This window comes from Schistocerca nitens, chromosome 6 (genome assembly GCF_023898315.1).
Source record: "Schistocerca nitens isolate TAMUIC-IGC-003100 chromosome 6, iqSchNite1.1, whole genome shotgun sequence".
NCBI lineage: Eukaryota > Metazoa > Arthropoda > Insecta > Orthoptera > Acrididae > Schistocerca > Schistocerca nitens.
Window position 1 is genome coordinate 355,954,045 of NC_064619.1, and position 27,731 is coordinate 355,981,775.

Sequence of the window (27,731 nt, forward strand, 5' to 3'; positions counted from 1 at the left end):
CATCTACCTTTTCCATTATGCTGAATACATATAACGCCACTAAACGATGATACCTTCTTATTTTCCATAACAGGATGACTGACAGAACTTTAGCTTGGTCAGTTACTGAGTCTCAACTATACCGCAGTGATCAGATACATTATTGTAACACTGAATGAAGCAAAAATTATTTATTATGTAAGCAAAATGTATGACTGTTCTCCGCATATATTATTACATGACTCACATAACTTTCCGAAACTGTAATGTACCAAAATATGTTCACTTCAAAGAACCCACAACTATGTACTGCTTATGCTGCTATGACAGTCGTTTTTTCGCCATGTCACAGTGCATTTCCTGACTCTTAGGAAATTCAAGATAGCACCCAAGAAGCATGTTGTGAGTTATTGGGTGCTAAAGCAGAGCTAATAAGTTAAACATCGAACGTCAGCCTTATGAATATCGTAGTGCCGAGCACATCAGTCTACTGAAAGAAGGAAATACCTCACTTAGCAATGGAGAAAATCAGTCCTAAGTGGCTCAAAGAAACTAGGAAGCATCCAAGTCTTTGTTTAACAAATTCACAGAAACCATCGCAAGCTAAAGTCGTGATGACTGGACTGGAATAAATCTTTCCTATTAACCACTAACCAAATTTATCAGTAGCATGAAAGAGGGTGACTAATTTGGATATTTAATCTATCTTTCACATAAGCAAATTACAAAAAGTTGAAATGCTTAGATCTTCAGACGAGAGACCATTCAAAAGTGAAATAACTTTTAATATTTAAATTAATATACTGAAGCTCACAGTTTTCTGTTAGGTTATATTATTATATACCTTCGAGTAACACAAACAGAAGTTGAATGAGCATGAATATCAGAACACACGTAAGATAAACATTAAATAGCTGATTACTAAACAATGACATACAATTAAAAATTAAAAACAAATCTTTCCAACCATGTGTTCATCCAATCTTCATCTTAGATACTGGTCTAAGGTAGATCTCCAGGTGAAGGTTTCGTGCAAGTATCTGCATCAGAACTATGGTAACTAATGTCATTGAATCTGTTTACTGTAGTCTAGCAATGGTATCCTTAGACCACCCTCCCCCCTCAGCCCACCATTACACTTGCTTAAATAACCAATTTGAAAATTCCGTCGTGCCTCAGGATAGATCCCATCAACTTATAAATTTATCCCGTCACATTGTGCAATGAAGTTTTTCAGGCCCAACTCAATTCGGCATCATTTAATTAGTTTTTGAACGTAAGCATATATTCATGACAATTCTTCTGCAGCATCACATTTCTAAATGCCTATGTAATCGTCGTTTCTCCCTAGAGTTTATCATCCACATTTCGCTTCCATAGAGACTAAAATCCACACAGACACTTTCGTAAAATACTTATTAAGGCTTTAAAATTACATTAACTAACTCATTATATTTCCTCAACACTCCTTTCTATTGCCAGTTGGAGTTTTATGAGTTACTTCTGAGATTATCGGTTAGTGTACCGACCAAACATTTTTACGTTTCATAGTAAGGTAAATATTTGAAAATTCATAGATGTCCGTATTGATGATAATTTCAGCTGGAAAAATATCTTCGGGAACTCTCTAAACAACTTACCACAGCCACATTTGCACTTGAAACCAATGCTACTCTTCTTGTGAGGCAAATCAATAACCGACGTGTTGTGCATATTTTCATTTGATAACATCCTCCTTTCCTAAAGAACGTGCTGGAAGGATAATACGTAGTGCACATCCAGGAGCATCCCGTACGTGTCTGTTTTACTATTTAGGCAAACTGACTACTCCTTCATAGTACACTTACTCTGTCATGAAGTTTGTTGCATGTGATCCTTTGCAGTTCAAAACGGACAATGATGTACATAATTATAGTAGGAGGAAAAAAAAAATAAAATTCATTACGCCACATTAAGGTTATCACTAAAAGAGTGCACCACATGCTGCAACTAAAATCTTTTATCCACAACCCAGTGATCTGATACACAGCGTTTTGTATTTTGAAAACAAATTGAGAAGGTTTGTCCGTGACAGATCCTTCTTTTCATATATTAATTTCAACAGATGGTATGTACAAATTACTAACTCACATTCATATGTCCTTTTATTAAGCAAAAGTCCCTCGTATATGATAGTATGTAAGCGTATTTAAAAATATTTTCTTATGTGAATATTAAATGACTCCTTCCACATCACTGACATTTATCCGTGAATGATCCACGAAACACGAAACCAAGTTACTAGCAGTGGCAGATAAGCGTCGGAATTATCCACCATCAGCCCAATACTACATGAAGTAGCTCAAAGCAATAGTATACTGAAGAATGGAAAGACAATTGAGGTTCAGGTAATGATCGGCCTATCTTTTGGAAATGATGGAGTAACAGAGAGGTAGTTGAGATGCTACGACTGATAATGGAAGCAAGACTTTAAAGAAATCGATACACGTTAGCATTATTCGTGGATTTAGAAGTAGCGTTTGACAATATGAAGTGATGTACGATGTTCATAACTTTCAAAAAAGAAGGCGTTCAGCTACAGATAAATTTTTAACATTTTACACAGAAAATCTCTGAAGAAACATTCTACCACCCTTGCCATTAAAAGGTGACGCACTTCTCACTGACGCCAATAGAATTTGGTTTTTATCATTTGAAGCTGCGTTTCGGGATAACACAATCATGAGATCTGTGGTCTAAAACGTACAATATAAGACAAGATATTAAAAGGTGCTAATATGTCCTTCATACTACATCGAGTACAAGACATGGGCGCTTGGAGTGCCATTGAGTACACAAAACGATCACCTCTGCTTCACATTGCTGGTAATATGGACACAATCAGTTACAAAATTACTGTGTTGAGGTCCGTGCCTGTGGATTATCTTCAAGGTCTCCGTGACTTAATTTTTCAAAAGAATATTGTCTCTCACGTACTAACTCAACTTCGATTCCGAGACCATTCAACCGTGGCTTCGGCCAGCGCGTTCTCTAGTCTCTCACATCTCGTTACGGTTTTCCGAAAGACTGGCATCTCACCATGTACCAACCTCTATGGTTGATTTACTCTGGAATATAGTTGAGGCAGCAAGAAATGATGTACCCTCTTCTGTTAACGAAGTTCTTCCGGATGCTCAGGCAATACTGGGTGACAGAAGTGTTAGCTCTGCACATTACACTTCGCACATTTTTCACACCTAATCACTCACAATATCGAATATATATTACTCATGCTACAAATTGTATGTTGTATAAGCAGATTTAGTAATACTGCATTGCTTTTATTATTCTTGGTGCTGCAATCTTGAGGGCCATGTGCGTATGTGAGTGTTGTGTCAGTATAGTTCATCTCATAAAGTTCATCTTACTCTGTGGCTTTGCTGCTGCTCAGTTTAATTATATAATACCAACGTCGTCCATCGAACATCAGAATCGCTTCATCGGCATCATTTTCTCATTAGTTCGACGATGTGAAAGCATCCCTAATGAGGCATATTGATAACACCTTAACAAAAGCCAGAATATTTTTCCAATGCCATAAAAATTATAGAGTGTCAATAGTACCACAGCGTCTCTTCTGGGTAACCAAACACTCCAACAGTACAGACTGATAAGATAACACTGAAATTGATAAGTAACATGAAAAGATAGTAACCTGTAGTATCAGGTTAATTGTCCTCAATAAGGTACACCTGACGCAATTGGAACGGTTGTATTCAAGGTAACCACACCATTCTCCTTTCCTGGGGATGCACTATACTGACCACACTTTTGCAAAAAATGTCCAAAGTCAGGCATGGGCATCCCCATCCTACCCAGGCAACTGAGGAACGTGTACATGGTACAAAACATAACCCAGTATTGTTCACATGGTTGTCAGGTATTTCTGTGACTACTATCTACCTCAGCCTATGAAAAAAATATTACTACAGTGGGATACTCAGCTCCCGACTCCCACAATGGGTTAATTATTGAGCTCTCGTCCACACCTCATCCATTATCAGTAGCACATTGTGCTTGGATGGTGTAAGTATTGGATCCTGTTTGTTGTAAACACACTATTAATACAAAAATTTTCGTAACAGTTCAATAGTCAAATGGTCAATATAAAAAATCAATAATATAACAAATTAAGATCATTCATCATCATTTTCTTGATGCCTTATTCCCGCTTCAATGAGGGGTCGGCCTTGCTACTGTTTATTTGGCAGTTGTAGAAGGTGGCCGGAAGCCCTTCCTGCAGCCACCCCGAACCCCCTGGGATGGAATTAGTGTACCCCTGCCGTCTGCATCTAATGTAAGCCATGGAATAGTGGGAACGTTTCTCAAATGTCTGCAAGTCGTGTAACTGAGGCGGAACGTGGGGACCAGCTCTGTATTCACCTAGCAGGTAGTGCAAAACCGCCTAAAAGCCACGTCCAGGCTAGGCGGCATAATGGCCTTCGACATTAATCTTCCAGGCGCATTCAATCCGGGGCCAGCGCGCCTACCCGAGTCCAGGAAGCAACGCATTAGCGCTCTCGGCTACCTTGGCGATTTTATATAACAAATTAAGATATGCTTTACTAATAACAGTTTCTTTTCCAGTAGAATTTTCACAACGATTTTTTGATTGTTTATTAAAAGTAATTTTTAATCCTACCTTAAATAATGTGTTTCACATTTAATTATTAGCTTTCTGATTGGTTTAATCATTCTATATACAGTATTTTACATTTTACTTTTCTATATACAATATATCCAAAACATGGACTAGCAGCAGCTGCTGAACGAAACTCGCACTTACACACCAATGTATACAATATTCACATGCGCACATAGGTATACATATTTCACACACATATTTAGTATACACTTATTCATGCATACTCATATACATCTATGACATGCAGTTCATCCAAAAATTCTACATGAACAATCACAATTAACAAATAAATAATTGCACTGCCCAACGCTGAATGAGATGAATACTGTGCACAGAGTAGTGTCCTGATCCAATCCTCACACTAGAACCATATGTTGTCAAGATGCGATAGCACTGCCTTCAACTGCCGTGCAGTATGTTTCATGTGCCTTCTTAATCGAAAGACAAGTTGGTACACAGAATGAGGAGCTGCTCTAGCCTACTCGAGCAGAAACCTCCATAATATTTGAATGTGAGGGCCTTTGAGGCCACATAATACAACACCATTTTTTAAACCTCTGTGTTTTACCTGCATCTATACTGTATGCTTACATTTTTCACCAGAGCCCAACAAAGTCAACAATGACCACTTTTGGTAGTCTTATTTCATAAGGATTATCGGCAGTCTATCCAGACCTGCCGGATGCTTTGTGATTCTATCTAATTACCTCATATAACTCACATTCAGTCACTCTGTAAATAAAACAATCTCTATCCACACAAAGTAATTTGGGATAAGCAAAGTTTAGATTTGCATACTCGTAATTGAATCAGTACATGTGTAGTTTGGAGAGGTTCAGATCACACATATCGATATTAGACACGCCTCGCAACGTGCTCTGATATCTTCGCCAACGCCACTGACTGGAAGTTGGTGAAACATGTCATTTGTGCCTCCAGAACATATTTACTCATCAGATTCAGGAGCCACATTTGGATCTCATCTTCTACTCTAAGGATTTTCTCTTCGGACAGCTATCAGAACCCTAGAAACAATAGATAATGTGGCATGATGTGACTGTACTCCTTCTACCGAATTTGGAATTTATTCACCTTTGTTTGCCTGTGCACATACTGGCGACTCCTGCGTTCGAATAGGAGCAGCATGTCAACATCGGCGCTGTCATGTTTTCTTTTTTATCACCGCGTTCGACGAAAGCCCTGATGTGGTGTAACAGATGGCTGGATGCAGAGAGTATATGCCTAGCCATACACTCCGTTATTTCTCAAACATCAGTGTTAATGTAAAATCTAATATTTTTCCTTAAATCAGAGGTGTTGAACTCATGCCAAACATGTGACGGTTGCTCATTCTCCTCATCAATTATGGCAGAACCTATCAGGTTACTGGAAAATGTCGTTACGTCAGGTAACTCTTTTCTGTGGTATCTCTCTATCGATTACAGGTATTCAAATGGAAGTACACTCTCTTCATCACCACCTTAAACAGCATCATCGGTGTATATAGCTCTGGTTCTGTGCGTATACTCCTGATGCATTGCCTCAGAAAGTTTCTGAAGTGATGCTTGGATGAATAGTAGTGAAATAAGAAAGCACCTTTCAGACATAAGTCAAGCAAGTGCTCAAGAAGGAAGTGAGCATCATACTCGCTCAAATTGTGGACCAATACAGGTATGTGTTGTGACAGTTGGTACTTCAAGTTCCATGCATTATGAGCTGATGTAGGCCTTTTCGAGTTTTCCGTCGAGAAGCCGACTACAAATATAACTGTATTGCATTCGTGTACAATGCATTGCTAGTCAACCATGGGATGTTGTTGCGAATGATTCAAATGGTTCAAATGGCTCTGAGCACTATGGGACTTAACTTCTCAGGTTATCAATCCCCTAGAACTTAGAACTACTTAAACCTAACATCACACACAGCCATGCCCGAGGCAGGATTCGAACCTGCGACCGTAGCGGTCACGCGGTTCCAAACTGAAGCGCTTAGAACCACACGGCCACACCGGCCGGCTGTTGCGAATGAGCTATCACCTTCTGTCACAAATTTTTGAGCTCAGAGACCCGCCATCTTGCGGGATTAACCCAGAAATTTGATTCAAATTTATTTAGGTAAGAGCATTTAGAGCATCTAACTTGATACACAACCATATATGTTGCATACTGTTCTGTGAAGGTAGCTTTTGAGGCATTGGGGTCACTTCCAAAACGATCCTCTGGAGCTAGGAGACACTCGAAGTCATCATCAACGAAGGAACATCGGTATTGGTGGAAATTTCTATCTTGGTAGATATTTCCTAAAATAACGATTCCTGGCTTGAGCAATCAATGAGGCACCATTCGGTGTACTCTCTTGGTAAAGAAACTGAGGAATGCATGAAAGAAATGTCGTTTATGTTCTGTTTTATTCAGTTGGGCGGCAAGTAGATGGACTTCTTTTTATCCGAATTCATTGATAATTCTGTCGGCTGAAGAATAGCAAAAAATTTACGTGTTTGGGCCGCTGACCACATAATTTTGAATACTAGAGTTTTCCAATTATTGTATGCTTTTACTTCCTTCTGCACAGTGTGCTCCTAGTCATCACCTTCTTATTTGGGCTCGCTTTCATTTGCATACAGGTTGTAAAAGTAAATTCAATAATCCAGATCCCGCCTCTCGAACATTCGTAGGTCCCAGAGTTTTACAGGTAAAAAGGTGCTCTTCAGATTATAGATTGCGCAGACATAAGATGTATGATATGACTTCGTATTCACTCAACTGGTGGCACAATATCAACAGCAAGCCATAAGTACCACTGTAAAGCATAATTCATCCCCACTGACAGTATTCTGGACTTTAACGCATGCGTTTTACTGACATTGTCTGTCGGAGGCATGACGAAGCTGCACAGCCAATTAAGTGGATTAAGAACATGCGAATATACATCAGTGTGGAGTAATGGCTGAGGGTCTTACCAGAACTCTGTTTCCCGAACTTCAGAAAAGTGGCAGACTACATCACTCTTCGTAGAAGTTCTGAAACACTCAGCGATTGACTCACCCCAGAATACCACACGATCAGCTCTTAAAATTGGGACGATGCCGTTTTATTCAACAGCATGACGATCTTCATTGGGAATTGCTAAATAAGGAAAAATGTGTAGATACAATGAAATACAGAGATACGTGGGCAATAAGGGAAAATATGGCAGAAATGGAAATATGAAGAAATATTGGAAAATCTAGAAAAATCTGGAAACGAATTGGTTATACAGGATGCAAGATATTTGTACTTCAACAAAGGGAGTTGCCGAAATATGAAGCATGGGCACTAGATCAAAATTCCGAAACCTAACATGCACCATTTTGTACCCGCATGACTGCTGCAATTCATCAGGAACTTATTCCAAGCATTTTTCTCTATCTTGTATCTGTGGAATATATATTCAGCTTTGACAGCCAGAGCAGGACTGTATTCTGTGTTATTAATATATGAGCAAGTGTGGGTTGCTTCTTCCCCATCCAACTGTGATAATGGTACACTACCCAGCCGTAATATCTACAAGTGACCGTTATCCAAAATTAGTTCATCGAAAATCTCCCGTAAATTTGAATAGCTGGCTATCAAAAGATACCTTATATTTATAGGAAAACACATGGATTATAGTGGATATGGTGTGTGCTGCAGTGTTTGTTAGAGCATCATAGGCTGGTGCATAGTCTTTAGCTATCTTAGATACATCTTTACGCTTTACAAAAATATAGCGTCATTGATAACCTAACAATGATGACTCTCCTGTATACATACCCCCTGGGTTGATAACATGCCATGCTGGTTAACTACAGGTATCAAACATTAGAATCAGGATGAGCATAATAGGTGCAAATAAAAATAACATACGATAAACTGACTTTTTATGCTATTGAAAATTGCACAGCTTAGGTAAACTATTTAGCGTTTCGGTTGAAGAGACGAAACTCCCATTTTCCCCTACATAGGGACTATGTTGTATCAGCAATAATCGTTTGGGAAAAAATTTTAGCAGGCAGCGCTGGAAACCAGTTAGCCTTAATACAGATATCCTGTGGCTATGTTATAGATCAACGTTAAATGTTCACTGATGAGCAAAATCATTATGATCACTTAATTAATAATTTGGTTGTAGGTCTATGGAACGAAATACATCAGTGATTCCGAGTAAAAGGCATCCGTCAGTTGGTTGCTATGTTTGCGAAGCTATGTGGCACATGTCATGTGATTCGCGTAAATAACGGGCCGCTGAATTGCATACGCAGTGTTGGCGTCCAATAGTGACCCAGGAGGGTTCCATAGTGTTGTGGTTGGCAGGAGAGCCAACACCGTGTTACTAGAGGAGGTCGAAATGCACGAGTGTTAGCTCACGCAGGCTGGCGTGAGGTCGGGAACAGGACAAGGAAATTAGAATTTAGAAAAACGGACGTAGCTCGTGGAATACTTAACTTTACTCCATTAATGATGAACGTCGCTCATGACGGTACATGATTCACATTATCGATAGTAACTGAATATGGCGCCTTGCTAGGTCGTAGCAAATGACGTAGCTGAAGGCTATGCTACTATCGTCTCAGCAAATGAGAGCGTATTTTGTCAGTGAACCATCGCTAGCAAAGTCGGTTGTACAACTGGGGCGAGTGCTAGGAAGTCTCTCTAGACCTGCCGAGTGGCGGCGCTCGGTCTGCAATCACTGATAGTGGCGACACGCGGGTCCGACGTATGCTACCGGACCGCGGCCGATTTAAAGGCTACCACCTAGCAAGTGTGGTGTCTGGCGTAGGCACCACATTCCTCCCCCGCAAATCGCCGTACGGTTGTGTTATAAGGCTTCCGCCCGCCGTGGGGAGGACCCCATGTTGACGTATGTGACGAGGTGGGGAGCCTAACAACAGGCGAGGCTGTGCCACCCGCACCCTGCCATTCGGACCGCAGGGAGCTAGGAAACGTATGAAAACCTGCTCCAGGGTGCACGCCAACATGCGGTGTATGCGCCCGCAGAGAGACAGGAGGGGCCGAAGGGTAGACCTCCATCGGGCCGGGGAACCCGACGGGCGAAGACGACATATGGTCCGGAGCGGGCAAGAGTTACATGTCGGAGGACAACTGGTCACGGAAAGCGATCGGTGGCGCGTGACCCAGGGAGGCGCCCGGCGGTTGCAGCGACGCGTCCACTGCGGGCGTCGCCAGCGGGAGAACAGACGGCGGCGGCGTTGGCGGCGGCGCGTCGCCATGGGGCAATATGGAAGGCAGCGTCGGTGATACCTGGGGCTGAGGCGAGCCAGTAGATAGGTCCCCAGGGCGCTGACCGGACGGCACCGTCGCTGAAAGCAGACGGCGAGCGGCAGATCCCGTGCGACGACAGAGGCGCAGCTGGTTGAGATGCCGGCGCACCTCACCAGAGGCCCCCAAAACCAGATACATAGCGCGTCCGAGGCGGCGAAGAATGCGCCCTTGGAGCCAACGCCGTGAACCTCGGTAGTGGCGGTAGTAGACAACGTCGCCTGGGACAAAAGCAGGTGTCTGCCGCTGCACATGTAGATGCGGCGGATGTAGCACAGACATCAAGGTTCGATGAGGAGCAACTCAGCCGGCGAGCGACCATCTCGGGGCTGAGAGCGATACGAGGACAAAAAGAGCAATAACTGGTCCTCCCGAGAATGCGACTCTTTTAACTTCAACATCCGTGACTTAAAAGTCCTGACCAATCGTTCAGCGGCACCGTTTGACTGTGGCGAAAACGGCGCGGACGTCAGATGTTGAATACCATTGTCCTTGCAGAATGACTGAAATTCTGCGGACATGAATTGTGGGCCATTATCGGAAACAATAGTCTGTGGAAGACCTTCAATGCAAAAGATAGCAGATAACGCTTGGATGGTGGCAGATGACGTCGTGGAAGACATCCGGGCAACGAAAGGAAAATTACTGAATGAATCTACCACTACCAACCATCGAGCATTCCAGAATGGACCAGCAAAATCGATGTGTAAGCGTTGCCAAGGGGAAGTGGCTTTTGGCCATGAAAAGAATTTCCGCGGTGGTGCTGATTGTTGTTCGGCACAGACCATACAAGAAGAGCACATATTCGTAATCGCGGCACCGATTCCGAAACAAGTACAGCGCTGACGAGCAAGTTGTTTCGTTCTCACTGTACCCCAATGTCCTTGGTGGAGAAGCTTTAAGACAGAGGACTGTAACGAACGTGGGACCACGACCCTGGACTGATCATTATCAGAACGCAACAGCAAAACACCACGTCGAACAAAAAGTCTCTCCTTGTGAGCAAAAAATCGGCGAACCAATGAGGCCCCGATCCGTGACTTGACAAGGGCCATTGCGTAGCAACAAAACGCAGAACGGTAGCGAAGACAGGGTCGGCAGCTGTGGCTGTAGCTACACTACGAAAATCAATCGGAAACGATTCGACCACGTCATCGGTTCCCGCATCAATGAACATGCAAGCAACTTCGGAGGAATCGAATGCCCTATTCTCAGCAACAGACAAGCGGGACAACGCATCGGCGTTTCCGTGTTTAGCAGTGGACCGATACAAGATATCGTAGCGGTACTGCGAGAGGAAAATAGACCAGCGAATGAATTTCTGCGCTGTACGTGGAGGTACAGGTTTGTTCGGATGAAAAAGCGAAGTCAAAGGTCTGTGGTCTGTGATTATGGTAAAGGGAAGACCATACAAGAAATCATGAAACTTTGTAACACCAAATACGAGAGCCAATGCTTCTTTTTCGATCTGTGAATAATTTCTTTGCGCAGACGAGAGCAATTTGGACGCAAAGGCAATAGGGCGATCGTGCGATCCATCTTTGTGCGCAAGCACAGCACCGATCCAGAAATCCGATGCATCCACCATCAACAAAAAGGGCTTCTGGGGATCGAATGGCGTAAGGCAAGTATTGGAAAGCAACGCCGATTTCAACTGGCGAAAGGCGCGCTCGCATTCCGTCGTCCAGACGAACGGAACACCTATACGGCGTATGCGATGAAGCGGAGCTGAAATGGAAGAGGCATGTGGCACATATCTGTTATAGTAATTTATTTTTCCCAGCACACTTTGTAGCTGCTTCAAATTCTGCGGCGAAGGCAAGTCTTGTATGGCACGGAGGTGCTCGGGACTGGGATGTATGCCTTGGACATTGAGTACATGTCCCAGGTATGGCAAGTCACGAGCAAAAAACACACATTTGTCCTTCCGTAAGCGAAGACCATTTTGTCGCAAGAGCTGAAATAATGTTCTAAGATTGGCTAAATGTTCTTCTTCCGTCTTTCCGGAGATCACAATATCGTCCAGATAGTTTGCTGCAGTAGGGACCGACGCACAAACAGTTTGTTGATATTGCTGAAACAACGCAGGGGCAGATGCACACCCGAATGGCAGTCGTTTGAAGTGATACAACACAAGATGCGTTTTAACCACCTAAACGCGTTGGTATTCTTCGTCCACCGATATTTTCAAGTACGCATCAGCGAGGTCCAACTTCGAAAAATATTTACCCGGCACAGTTTGTCAAAAAGATCTTCCGGGCAGGGTAAAGGAAAAGTTGCAATCACTAGTTGTGGATTCACTGTTGCCTTGAAGTCCACACAAAGTCTCAATTTTCCCAAATGTTTTGGCAAAATTACTAAGGGTGATGCCCAGAGAGAAGCCTGCACACGTTCAATTACACCTTGTGATTCCAAATCGTGTAATGTTTTTGCGAGCTCATCACGCAATGCGTGGGGAACATTGCCCACTCTGAAAAATTTCGGTTGCGCGTTGACTTTCAGTTCCAAATGTGCTTTAGAGTTCTCAGCGCAACCGAGGCCCGGTGCAAAAATGTCTGCAAATTCTTCACATAGACGAGAAACACTGTTGGAAGGCACAGTCTGGTTCACTGATAGGACCTGATTGACTATAGACAAATTAAACAACTGAAATAAATCTAAACCAAACAAGTTCACTGCAGAAGAAGAATGAAGGACGTAAAATGACACAAGTTTTGTTTGTCCTTTGTATGTTGCAAGAAGGCTGCACTGTCCTTACACAGGGATATCTTGACCTGAATAGCTAGTTAACATTTGCGGCACGCAATGGAGGTGTGCCCAGCTGTTTGTACGTGTCTTGATTGATCAGTGAAACTGCAGCTGCGGTATTGAGCTGGAATGGTATCACTTTGCCGTTAATGTCCAAGTCCACAAAAGGTTTATTGTCCTCCTGACGACAAGAGCGACTGTCTCGAGCAACGTGAACTGACACTGGTACATAATCACTTGCGACTTGACGGGATTTCCGGCGATGTCGACGCGCACTATTTGTGGGACGAACACAGTCACTGTTAGAGAGAGTGGCACTGAGTGGAGTGGAATGAACTACATGAATTTCCGTGGGCGAAGTTTCACGAGCATGAGTATCCTTGGTTCGAATCTGGCGCGAAGCAAAGGGCCTGGAATGGTTGTGAGTTTCCGATCTGAGCTTTTCTGGTAAACACTCTGAACATGTCATTTTTTATTACAGAAAAAGCAAATAGCTTGGCTTGACCAGCAATTCTCACGCGAATGTCTAGTAGCACACCATGGGCATGATTTTAGCACTGCATTTGCTTGCCAGCGCGGCACACGTGGCTGGTAGCCTGGCGGCAGCGGCGCGGCTGGGCGCATGGACTGTTTACTGTTCGGTGCAGCTCACCAGGCGGGCCGGTTAACCTGACACACGGGTGGCGAAGTTTCAAATGATTCCTGAGCAAAGTCAAGTGTGTCCTGCCGACCCTGTATGTCCATCACTTGTTGAAGGGAGGGATTGACTAGTTTCAAAATCTGTTCCCTTATACGAACATCAGAAACGTTCTGTGCAACTGCATCACGTACCACAGTATCTGAATAAGGGAGTCCACACTGACACTCAAAAGCACAATCCCTAGTAAGGCCTTGCAAGGTTACAACCCACTCCCGATTAGTCTGACCTGCTGTACATTTTGTACGAAAGAAGGTATACCTTTTCGCAACTACATTGACTGATTCTTTGAAATACGTATCTAATGCATCCTAAATTTCTTCTTAGGACAGAGTTGCTACGTCGCATCGAAGAAATAATTTGACTATCACATGGTACGTGTTCACCCCGACTGATGATAACAAAAAAGGCTGCCGCTCGTTACCTTGAATTCTGTAGGCGGCGAGATGGAATCCAAATTGGCGTGACAACACCGTCCAGCTTTCCAGCACAGCATCGAAAGGTCAAAAAATTGGTGCAACTGCGTGTTGTGGCTGCGTTAGCGGTGGAGCGGCTGCTGCCGCATCGTTTTGCATCGTTCGTTGACCCTGGACGAGCAGTCCAAGGGCATCCAGTAAGGGCTGCGTCTACTGATTCTGTAAGCGATAAAATTCGACAGTACATCTGGAGATTGTGGCGAAGCCATTACACAAGTTAATCAGGGCAATATCGATAAGAACTCGGTTTTGCCTCGTCGCCAATGTTGTGGTTGGCAGGAGAGCCAACACCATGTTACTAGGGGAGGACGAAATGCACACGTTTTAGCTTACTCAGGCTGGCGTGAGGTCTGGAACAGGACAAGGAAATTAGAATTTAGAAAAACGGACGTAGCTGGTGGAAATCTTAGCTTTAATCCATTAATGATGAACGTCGCTCTTGACGGTACATGATTCACAATATCAATAGTAACTGAATATGGTGCCTTGCTAGTTCGTAGCAAATGACGTAGCAGAAGGCTATGCTACTATCATCTCAGCAAATGAGAGCGTATTTTGTCAGTGAACCATCGCTAGCAAAGTCGGTTGTACAACTGGGGCGAGTGCTAGGAAGTCTCTCTAGACCTGCCGAGTGGCGGCGTTCGGTCTGCAATCACTGATAGTGGCGACACGCGGGTCCGACGTATACTACCGGACCGCGGCCGATTTAAAGGCTACCACCTAGCAAGTGTGGTGTCTGGCGGTGACACCACACATAGGATTTTCATAAGTATAATTTGGTCGCAGCGACATCAATTTGAGTTCACTATAATGCTCTTCAAACCACTGTAGCATGGTTGTGGCTCCGAGATATGGCCAATTAAAATTCTGAAAGATTACATCGCCGTCGGGCAAAACATCTACATCTACATCTACATGACTACTCTGCAATTCACATTTAAGTGCTTGGCAGAGGGTTCGTCGAACCACAAGCATACTATCTCTCTACCATTCCACTCCCGAACAGCGCGCGGGAAAAACGAACACCTAAACCTTTCTGTTCGAGCTCTGATTTCTCTTATTTTATTTTGATGATCATTCCTACCTATGTAGGTTGGGCTCAACAAAATATTTTCGCATTCGGAAGAGAAAGTTGGTGACTGAAATTTCGTAAATAGATCTTGCCCCGATGAAAAACGTCTTTGCTGTAATGACTTGCATCCAAATTCGCGTATCATATCTGCCACACTCTCTCCCCTACTACGTGATAATACAAAACGAGCTGCCCTTTTTGGCACCCTTTCGATGTCCTCCGTCAATCCCAGCTGGTAAGGATCCCACACCGCGCAGCAATATTCTAACAGAGGACGAACGAGTGTAGTGTAAGCTGTCTCTTTAGTGGACTTGTTGCATCTTCTAAGTGTCCTGCCAATGAAACGCAACCTTTGGCTCGCCTTCCCCACAATATTATCTATGTGGTCTTTCCAACTGAAGTTGTTCGTAATTTTAACACCCAGGTACTTAGTTGAATTGACAGCCTTGAGAATTGTACTATATATCGAGTAATCGAATTCCAACGGATTACTTTTGGAACTCATGTGGATCATCTCACACTTTTCGTTATTTAGCGTCAACTGCCACCTGTCACACCATACAGCATTCTTTTCTTAATCGCTTTGCAACTGATGACCTTACTAGACGGTAAATTACACCATCATCTGCGAATAAGCTAAGAGAATTGCTCAGATTGTCACCCAGGTGATTTATATAGATCACGAACAGCAGAGGTCCCAGGACGCTTTCCTGGGGAACAACTGATATCACTTCAGTTTTACTCGAAGATTTGCTGTCTGTTACTACGAACTGCGACCTTCCTGACAGGAAATCACGAATCCAGTCGCACAACTGAGACGATACCCCATAGGCCCGCAGCTTGATTAGAAGTCGCTTGTGAGGAACGGTGTCAAAAGCTTTCCGGAAATCTAGAAATACGGAATCAACTTGAGATCCCCTGTCGATAGCGGCCATTACTTCGTGCGAATAAAGAGCTAGCTGCGTTGCACAAGAACGGTGTTTACTGAAACCATGCTGATTACGTATCAAGTATGAAAGGATGCAGGCAGTTCGTAGCTGACAGCGTGTCTTCGATTGCTACCACAGGTCTAAAGCAAGCGCAGGAGAACGCCTTCCTTAGCATTATACTGCTCCCACCTGACTGCGACCGTGGCACACTGCACGTTTCGATCCGCCGCTCTCCTCGATGACGGCGTTAGTGGAGACGACCATAGCCCTACTGTAGCAAAAAGGTGATTCACCCGGAAAACTGAGTGTGTCCGTTGTTCTAGAGTCGAATTCCGATGAAGCCGCTCCCCTTACGATCGTAACTGGTGATATCGATGTCGTTGGGTCAACATGTGCAAACACGTAGAGCTGGTCTGCTGCAGATCTCCCCATTTATCAAGGTTAGATGAACGGTAGGCTCCGAAACACATGTGTGTGCACCAGCATTGTCCTCTTTCGGCGCAGCTGTCACAGATCAACACTGTCCCACTTTACAGAGCAGACAAGCCTCCGAACCGTACGTTCTGTGAAGAGTCATGGACGTCCAACCATTTAGCGTTTAGTGATAGTTTCACTGTTCATCTACCTTTTACCGTAGACGCTCACGACAGTAGCAGGTGAACATTCGTCTAGCTTCGAGGTGCTCGTTCATAGGCTCTGCGTAATAATAGTCGCCATTTCTCATAGTTGATTATCTCAGAGGATTGCCCTATTTGCAGCAGGTATCTTCACTAGGGTGAACTCGTCCGTGTGTACTCCGTTTGAACTCTTTTGTTACTATGTTATGTGTCCGCAACGCCACGAGGTAGCATCCGGAGTTACGTTGAGCAGTGGTCATAGTGATTTGGCTTTTCCATTTGAGATCCTGTGGATCATGTTCTTTGTAGGCGGTTATCATGCAAGGATTATTTCAATTATTTAAAAAATCTAGACGTTATGTGGAAATACAAGATATTCTGTATAGTTTCCAGTGTGTTAGAAACGCTATAGTTGAGTTTGCAAGTAATACTGCATAATTATAAACGTCACACATCGATATTCTATAATAGAGATAGGTAATATTTGGTTGCGTTAATTACGAATATGAGTACTTACTTATCTCAAATTTCCTGGGATAAAAATGATAAGCATTAGGGAACCATGATTTTAGCGCTAAATCTTAGCAGTTAGTAGCAGGCTATTTTTACGACGTGGACTATCGTCCGTAGAATTAAAATGACGTCATCTTTTTCGTACCTCGCAGAGTGCTATTGGCGAAATATTCTGGTTTGTATCATACCTGAAGTCTTCTCGAGGGTACTAGCTTCTTGATACAGATGTGCTCCTGTATCTCCGAATAATAAAACAAGCTGTTCTGGCTTGTAGGCAGGCTGGGTGCGACACCAGCCATTCACAACGGGATGCTGTGTTGCCTTGATGTGTTGTCCCGCTGGCGGAGTAAAAAACTATTTTCACAATCTCTGTTTCGTTACTTATAAGTGTAATACTTGTAAGTGTAATACTTGTGTCCAAAATTAAAGCAACAAAATGCTTCTTCACCGTCGTATGTCTCATTTACGATATAATCATACGAACTGGCAACGGATACCCGAACGAACATGTTGTGCATGGAAGGCGGCATTAACGCCTACCAAACTGAGCAGCACTTGGCGGTTAGTCCAATGTCCATAGTTGCTGTGTACACAGTCACTGACGGTGCAGCATGGCACAGAGAAGACGCCTAACAGACTCTCTGCGATGGAGGGCCTAGGAAGATTTGAAGCAGGACAGTCACAAGCTGATGTAGCCTACTGGGTTAATGTGAATCGTTCTGTTGTCTCCTGGGTGGGGAGACTGTTGTAGAGATCGAGACTGTACCACAAAGGTCAGGCCAAGGCCGACCACGTGTGACACAGAAAGAGAGATCTGTTATTGAATTGTAAAAGCGGGACGGTACCCCATCAGTATTACTTTTCAACTGACATCAGACCTACGAGCATTCACTGGAAGCGGTTTATCGAGGCAAACAATGCACAGGAGGCAACAGGAGAAAGGCCTTTCTTGTCGGACACCCCTGTATGTTTACCTCTAACGCGTCTTCACAGAAGAAAACGTCTAGACTGGAGTATTCAACATGCCACATGGACGGTCGAAGAGTGGGCGGCCAATGTTATTTTCGCAGATGAGTCCCAGTTGCATCTGGAGAATGATTCTCAACGGATTCGAATCTGGAGGGAGCTTGGAACACTATTTCCGGATTTAAACGTTATGGAATGAAACCAATATCGAGGAGGACCCCTAATGTTGCGGACAGTAATTATACCGATCACTCGAACACCTTGCATGGGTGAACTGAATAGGTTTAACTGCTGTTACGTATCGTTACGAGATCTTGAGACCTCATGTGCAGTTTTTGCGAGGTTCTGTGGGTCCAGACTTCGTATTGATCGATGATAGTGCTCGACCTCATAGAGCACAGGTGGATGTTATTTCCTTGGAAGATACTGCACGGATGGCGTCACCTGTTTGTTCTTCCGACCTGAATCCCGCAGAGCATGTCTGGGATGCACTAGGGAGACGAGTTGCTACCCTGCATCATGCAAAAAGCACTCTCGAAGACTTGCGACCAGCTCTGAAATGAGCATCGGCGTTACTGCCTCAGCATGAGACACATGACATCATTCAAAGCATTCCCCGTCGTCGTCAGACCTATTCTACAGCCGTGAAGGCTCACATCCCATACCGAGCACGTTAAACAGTTGTCGGAATGTGTGTGCAAATCCGTGGAGTTGGACAAAACGAAGCACACTTTTGTCTACCGTTAAGCATGTTGCAGTTGTTTACGCTATGTATTTTTACATTATTTCTACTTTATTATGGCCTGTTTATACTGTTTTGTGGCAAAATAAGTGCAACCTTGATACATTTCCTTTGTTTGCCTTAATTTTGAACCAGCCTATTAAGTAGCAGGGCATACCATGATAGCTACTAGACTCTGAGTATCACCTGATTTTTATATATGATCTAGTTAGTGATCAATGTGTTAGCCTCGTTCCTTTTTTATATACAAAATGTGGTGGTTGCATGCCTCATAGGAATAAAGAAAAAGTATTCAACGTCAACGCCCATTAATTGGGATTTAATTATTTTATTTGCAATTAATGGTGACAGCAATTTCAGTTTGTGATGACAATTTCGGATTGTGAACCATTTTTTATTAAAAGTGAAAAGCAATTGTAGCAACGCTGAAAGAAACTGGGGCCTCTTTCAATAAATGACCGAATTAATTCTGAACACTTACGGATATTAATCCAGTTTCTTCTGAAAGTAGGAACGGCCCACAGATTAGGCTTGGAGAGCAAATGTTTTAGAAAAATTTGTTTCTGACCCTGAATTTAAATATGCTCCCATGCGGAAGTTAGTTTTAAACTGATTATCGGACTTCGTAAAATTGAAATGATTGCAGGTTCTATCGTACTTCACAAACAAAAGTCTACGGCGCATGAAATGGCGCACGTAAATCATAATAAAAGAAAAAAGTGATTCAGTATTTAAGAAAACACACAAAATTATGAATTTGTAAATGGAGGACAGGTTTACAAATAAAATATGGTTAACAGTAGATTTTAAAGGAATAGTAGCTTAAACTAGTCCACAAAGCACACATTTTATGCCTAATATTTAAACAAAATAACCTGTAAAAGAAACCCACAATATTCAAAGCACGCACTTGATATACTGATTTCTAATAACAGTTCCAGTTGCAAATGATTACTAACAGTCCACGAAAGATCGCCTGCGACCATTTCATCGAATCTGCAGAATTGGCTGCCTAGAATGAATAAAGATAACCGAGAGGGACAAGCACAAAGGCTAAAAGAAAAGAGCGAACCCGATGAAGATGCCCTTGTTTCACTGCTATTTTCCGTAATCACAAACTATGCTCTTGGTATGATTATTGATTTATTATTAAGAGGTGTTTGTCATAGTTACATTACTTTGGGTAAATTTCGTGTAAAAGTTGGGAACGTTAAAAGTTGACTCGATTGACTGGGAAATCGGTACAACAATATTCATCTAATGAAAACACAAAAGCTCTACTTAGATTTACAATAAATTACACTCGCGAAAATATTAATCTCCAAACAAATAACAACAACCAAATAATAATTAAAATTTTTAACCTAGTACAGCAGGATTAAATAACAAGGTGTTGCAGCGGAAGTCAGGAGAGCAGTAACTTTATTCCAATATTCAAGAGCTAACAATATTCTTAGCAAAAACTTTAATTACCATTTGCACTGTTCTCAAAATTTTACCTTAAGCTGATCCGTTGCTTCAACTTCTGAACATTACTGAATTGATAGAATGAACCCATGAAGAAGAGTATTAAACTGTTAAGGAGAGTAATTAAAACAGTGACAATAATTGGGACCGATGTTTCACTTGGCAGGAGCTCGGATGGTGTCAACCGGAACACAGCTGTTCACGTAGGGCATGGTACGGGCCCTCATTCCATCAGTAAATACTCTGAAGCAACTGTTAGCGACAGGAACCTAGAAGTTCTTGGCACGGCCAGTCAGTGTTCCTTGTATAATTATAACAAACCGACTGCACATCCGCCACATCCTGTGCTTCAAGGCTATAGTTATAAAACAAACCCCAAAACGTTGAATTCATGGAGGGTAAAGGTAAGTGAACTCTATCGCTATAGAAAACCAGAGGACAGATTGTATAGCACAGTCCCATCACACGGTTTAAATCACTCTATCAGCACACAATCTGTAAATGGTAATTATAAATTATTGATATTCCTACACGAAAACACACAGCCTGTTTCAGTCAGAAGCATACGTTGATTTATTCCATGCTGCTTACTTGATTAAAAACATTATGATCACTGCCTCCATACTGCACAGTACTGCAGGCTCGCAAACCCTATGAGTTTGCTCCACGCCGATAGTCATACCGCGTTGTCGGCATGTGGGACAGCTCTTCTCAAGTGGGAAAGCAACCGCATTTCCTTTTGTGGCTCCGAACAAAGATCGACTAATATCCTTCACGTTCTGTCTGCCACCAGAAAAACACTTCAGACCCCAGAGAGGGATATATTTCCGCACACACCGAACTCTCATCCGCACCCCTCAATTCTGCTACACACCAAGGAAGCCAGTATAATCAGAACCCTAACTTCTTGGCAGTTCTACCAGAGGCTTTACGGACCACACGAAAATTCTTGGAAATAACCCTGTCACGAACTACGTAGTCTCTTGTCTACTGCCCCAAACTGAATTGTATCCTTTCCTGATTTTGGTTTTGTCAACATCAGGTATATAACCACCTTCCAAGCAATTCGTCTCTAAGGCAAAATGTCATCAATAGACCATCAATTACACAACGGAGTAGCTAATCCATGTCCTAGAAGCCAATTCACATGAATGGACTGATGACTCTCATAGCACCTGGATTTTAACGCCATCGTTAACCAGGGAAGTGAAGGTTCACATCCATTCATGATAGGGTATCAAGAGCAATTTAAGGTTTCCATTAATGTGATCTGTAAGTGATGAGTTTAGATAATGAAGTAATTCAGTTACGTGGTACACTTCCATATGAAGGCAAAATTCCTTAAATTAATGTGCAGTAAATGCAGTCGAATTGTCAGTCATTATATATTGTGGAAAGCCAAAGTTGTCAAAATTTCTTTGTAAATTTGGGTGGTCGCTACGGTGGTGGATAACAACAAGACACTCTAGTAAAGTCCTAAACGCAAATGAAAATAAATCTGTTTCCAGTCTTAGACCTAGGCAACGGCCCACAGAATCATTGTATATCTGTTGGAAGGGTCTTTCTATCAACTTGGACCCCAAATATCCGATCATTTTATTTAGTAATGGTTTACTAACATCACGGTCACAGAACTTGCTTTCCTCTAAAGGGTCTCATTATCCGTTCCAGACCAAATAAATGCGCTGTCTGATTTTCTGCCGCGTTTTCAACACTTCTAAATGTCCTCCCACAGATGATTCATTGAAACAGTGGAACGCTAAGAGAACCAGTTACTTGAGTGCGACTGTTTCGGAATCGTTAGTACCCCGTGCCTTACGACATATTACATTACTTTTCATAATATAGGGTTTTACAATTTCTCCTTTCTGTAACCTCTCTTTAATCTCATGAAGGCGTTCGTTTTGATCCTGGAAGTGCCTAATATCACGAAACAAGTGAGGAATTTGTGTAAGTTACCAGGGGCTTATGACCATGATCTGTCAGTAGCTGCTTATCTCCTTAAGAGTCTTCGAAACTTGTGACACAGTCTACGAATCCACGAATATTGAAAATTTGAACTTTAAAGCTAACAACAAGTCGAGAACTTGCAAGGTTCCGGATGATAACTGCACTAGTCTATGCTGAAGAAAACTGTCAGGGCCTCCTATTCACCAACAGAACGTCTTTTATCCAAGTTATTGAATATCTTCGAGGCATAGTCGTTTACCTATTTCCTTTCTGTTCCTGTAATAACACTCGTCCTACCCTCCCAACTGACACATTTATTTGCAAAATGAACTCACTGTTAAAATTAAAATTAGCTAATGATAGTGCCAACCTTATACATGTCTTCAGGCTTAAGATGGTAAGACCTCCACAGATATTTACATCCCATTTTACATGTTTAGTTAAGTGAAGCTGCCATTTCTGGAAACGCTGTAATATATTTCTTATATAATTAGCTATCAAGAAAAATCAGGCAATTTGTTTGACGTTCTGCGATGGTGGAAACTCATGGCTTCTACATCTTCAGGGCCATTAATTGCTAACACAGAAGAACATTCAAACATCATTATCTGTGAACTGACTGCTAGCCTTATCATTCATAATCATCTAAACTCTTGCAAAAGAGCTAATTTAGATCACCAATTCATCCATATAATTGAATAGATATCTCAATTTTTACTGGAAAACACATCATCTGTGATACACAAAAGCATTCCCACCCCTATCGCCAATCCAAATTCAGAAATGTTTCAATCTGTAACACATGCAGTAATCGGCTTAGAGGCCTTCTCCAAGCGAATTTCATTATAATCCCATAAACCACCCGAAACACCAATGCAAATCTGGTAGCTGCACTGTTCTCAATATCACCTTGCTATTTAATTCCTGGGAGTCCAACATAAAAAATGTTCACTATTAGAAATACGAACTAACACACGGGAGTAGCATATGGGACATCTAGATGGTAGAATTGTACCATTGCACTGGAAGAATATTTGGGTTCGTTTTCTTCACTGGAACCTGTTCCGTTAATTCGACCTAATATTGCGGTAATGCAGTAGCCCACAACTTGCTATTTAATACATCCAGTAATTTCACAGAGACTGCTTCACTCTTAACATTCAGAAATTTATCTAAGTGAGTTAACTGGTTATAGCGCAAAGCACACTTCGCCAAATTACCCACCTCTGGGTTGCGTTCATCACAAGCTAACATCACCAACATGTCTCTCCATCCATGCTGACAAAACTGAAAAAAACTTTGTGGCTTAAATATAAAATGTAGCAGCTAACCTATCCAATCCGGAATCAGATTTAAATAGGTAATCGAGTTAGCACAAAAGACCTGAGTGACCTTCATTCCAACCTTCCAAGAAAATTCATCAATCCTCCCCTTTATTTGTAAAACCAAATTGAAGTTTAAAATTGACTTATTGGCAATCAAATATTACTCATTATCTGTTATCGGTTTTCCTCACTTACCAATCATGTAAGGCAGGTGAAAATTGTAGAGGTAGACAGAGACTGGAATACGTTCAGCAAATAATTGAGGATGTACGATGCAAGTGCTACTCTGAGACGAAGAGGTTGGTACACGAGAAGAATTTGTAGCAGGCCGCATCAAACCTGTCAGAAGACTGATGACTCAAAAGAAAGTGATGTATTTGGCTATGAGTCCCAGCTCAGCACTAATTTTTATTGTTGTCATTCACATAAGCTGACAATGGTTGTTTGTTCATAATGGTTGGTCGCAAGAGTACTCCCTGTGCCAGCATCAGGACTGAAATTAACTCGACATCCACGGAAAAAAATGGGTCCATTTAATATGACACTTTGTGCAGTACCATTAGTACCAAGTTTATTCTCCAAGCTTATTATGTGTTTGTAGACTGGCATGCGATGGCGACGTTGACGATATACACGTCGGCCAGGCATAGTGCTTCAATGCTGTTGCAGATACAGCTCACAGCGGAATGATTCCGCCGGCGTGCACTGCCCGCTTATATAGGGAGCGAACGACCTAGGTTACGTAACGCAGATGATAAGGGACTTAGACTCTGCAGGCACCAGCAGGCGGCCGTTATCCCTTACGTGCGCTGTAGGTTTTTTAGCAACGCGCGTCTGCTGGTACGCCGGCCTGGCGTCGAGCCAAGCGGGTTTTGGATACATGTTTGTGTGAAGAAATATTGAATCATTCTCCTTAACAACATAGACATGGAAACACTATAATTTCCCACCGATATCAGGCACCAACTTTCATTTAAATGTACTTCCCAGCCCTGTGCATGGATTACTTAATGTGTGTACGAATACAGATTGTGATACAGGAACGACGACGTATCGAAGTATGGGTCTGGGCAAGAGTCATACATGGGCAGCCAGATTAGCTAAACGTGTAATGTGTGGAAACTGGGTTTGAGTCCTGATCCAGCACAAGTAATCATTGTTGTAATTTCCTTATATAGCTGACGAATGTTTTTATTCACAACTATATTTCAATAACGACTGTAATCGCCTTTGTACCCATTCCTTCAGAGGTGCATGCATATCTGAAGGAACCTGGTATTGTTCTTCTCAAAAACACAGGAACTGCAAATATCTTTATTTTTTTAAATAGTGGTTGTGAATGTGGAGTATGTCGATGAACAACTCACCATAATAGTCTGTAGAAGCACAAGTGAATGGCTGCACAGTACGTGATCATGTGAATTAAAAACACCATAAATTTTTCTAAACATTGTACATATTTGTGTGCCTGGTTCTTCATCACCTGCTGCTACTAGTCCATATTTCCCCTATACCATATGCAGAAAAATGATTATAGTGTAAAGGTAATGATGAAATGGGTCAGAAAGATGATGATTAAATGAGAAATACAGTATTTAATTTCTTGTATAAAAGTTACTGTATATTTTTTGTACATAATTCCATAAATATGATTCAATTACATTGTTAATAAATAAAAATTATTGTAACTATATTGCAATACTGAAAAAACTCTTATCAATAATACATACATTCTTCTCTTATATCATTGTCATTATTTCCTCAATTATTCACCAGTGAACTATAGGGAAGACACTATTGGTAAGAATTTTTGTATAAAGTGCTAGATACTTTTCCTCTGGTACTCAGCACAAGACTGAAGTTGTCTGTACAATTATCTTATTCATAAAGGATGTGGTGGGTGAGGGCAGCTTGAAAGTTATTGGTCTGGGGAGATAGTGATGGGTTTCTTGCCACTAGACTGTGTTCCCATTGTCTGAGAGACATAGGGCTTTCCGATAACTTTTAATTATACTGGTGCTCAAAACCACATGAGCAGTACTAGGTCCTGTACCACATACAGTTATGTCTGATATGTGGTTAAGGTAGTAATTACCTTTGGGGACCTTGAGCAGTTGACTCATGTGCATTGGTAGAAGTGTGATACCCTGCAGATAGAGGAGTGGAGGGTAACCGTGAGTATGACACGTACACTACCCTGAGTTGTAGCCTGATAGCATATGTGTAACCTAGTACTGAAGATCAAGAACATCTTGTACGTACATTTCTTATTCCCTTCTAACTCACTGCTGGATAATTAGTAAGTCTCCTTATAAGTTATCTGAGACAGCTAAATATGAGTTCTGTACAGGAATGTAATACTGCATTTAAACAACATATTCACCTAATTAATTTGATCAAAACATTTTAGAGTCATCACTATTACTGACTTAAACGCTAATGTAACTTATTTTTTCTTACACACTCTCGTTGAGAGGTTATGCATTGAGCACATCGAATATTACTCCCAGTTGCAGCCGAAGAAGTGGGTGACGTAGATGTAACGTGTCTTAGCGACCAACAAAAGCGGTAAGTAACCTAGAATATGCATTATTTATCTGTTAAGTTGCGATCTGACTATTTCATTGTCCCTGAGAAAACAATGAAAACAGTTCACACGTTATGGATATGACATTCTAGCTGTAGATTGGCAGACTGACAGAGGTTGCGTAGTGACCGGAACGCTGGAGTCGACAACCGACTGACGTCGGTTGATATCATCATCTGGCCATCCAAACTTGAAGAAACATCAAACACAAAGTGAGAAATAAGCGGCAGATTTCCGTCATCCTCCTTGCTCAATCAGAGCTTGTATCTCCTTTGTAATAACTTAGTTATCAACTGTGTGTTACTTTTCCTTGTTGCATTGGATAGGGGATCGTGGAGGAATTTTACAAGGTGGCTATGCTCCAGACTGAACGCTGAAAGGCATAATCAGTCTTAAATGATGATGAAGATGATGATGATGATGTTGCATTGGAACTAAGATGATGAATAGATCCTACAACAGTGCAGCTCTTGTAAATGTAATATCTGTTTAGAGATCAGAATGAAATGAGTGCTGGAATGCGCTTAAACTTGGGAAGATGCAATATAAATATTAACTGTCACAATATACTCACATATAATGGCATTCTTTTGCGTGTAGATATATTTTTGAACCGCACATGTAACTAAGGTAAGAAAGTTCTTTCAGCCACACATCTAACTAAGGTAAGGAAGTTACATTTATAAAACAACGCTTCACATTACGTTTAACACGCGTATTTCGGATTTTATGATGTTGAAAACTTGAAACTACAATGAAAACGATTCCCTTAACTCTTTGTGTGTGAACTGTGATATTCAGATAACATTTCAAAATATTGCCAAAACAAGTAGACACGTTGAAACGAACATTTTAATACAGAGTACTACAATTTGGAGGAACGTGTCCTGTGGTCATGTGGCACCATATATAGATAAAAAGCATGATTTTAACTGCCACTTACTTAAGATTTCATATACACTCATGAAGGACAAGTAAATATCTTTTCTATAGGGAAACTTCATTTGCAAAAGGCAATTAAACCTGCAAAACATTCACTAGCACATCGTGTATCAAGTTGCCCAAATGTTCTGCAGTAATGTCAGCAATTGACATCAGGTTGAGGAGCTAAGCCCCCTTACATTTAAAGATGGTACTCAACTTATTAAAGACTCGGCTTCTATCGGCTGGCGGTGGAAGGAGCACTTTGAAGATCTTCTAACCAAAAGTTCAGGATTGCACCAGGACGTTTTTACAAAAATACCACGAACACCCACTCAAAACCATATGAGTGATGATCATTTCCTTCACGAGGTTGAAGAAGCTATCCACCAACTGAGTAATGGCAACGCCCCTGGACTCGATGGAATCCAGGATGAACTATTTAAAAATGACGACACCGCATTAATCACAAACGTTCACATACTTATTGCCAAGATATGGAACACCGAGACAATACCTGCAGATTTGCCTCACACCGTTATTATTACTATATTCAAAAAAGGCCATAAGACCCATTGTGGAAACTACCGAGGAATATCACAACTGCCAACAGCTGGAAAGATCGTTGCTACTATTCTCTCAAAGCAACTACTTCCTCTGGCTGAAAAAAATCCAATGGCTTTAGACTTAATCAAGGCACGGTTCATATGATTTTCAGTGCAAGACAAATGAAAGAAAAGTCTTAAGATCAAAACCAACCC

The 27,731-nt window shown here is 41.9% G+C and overlaps 1 protein-coding gene across 1 annotated transcript in view; it reads left to right on the forward strand.

Moving 5' to 3' along the window:
- Positions 1-27,731, forward strand: part of LOC126262342 (putative beta-carotene-binding protein) — a 142,012-nt gene that overhangs the window by 92,595 nt on the left and 21,686 nt on the right. The window lies entirely within an intron of this gene.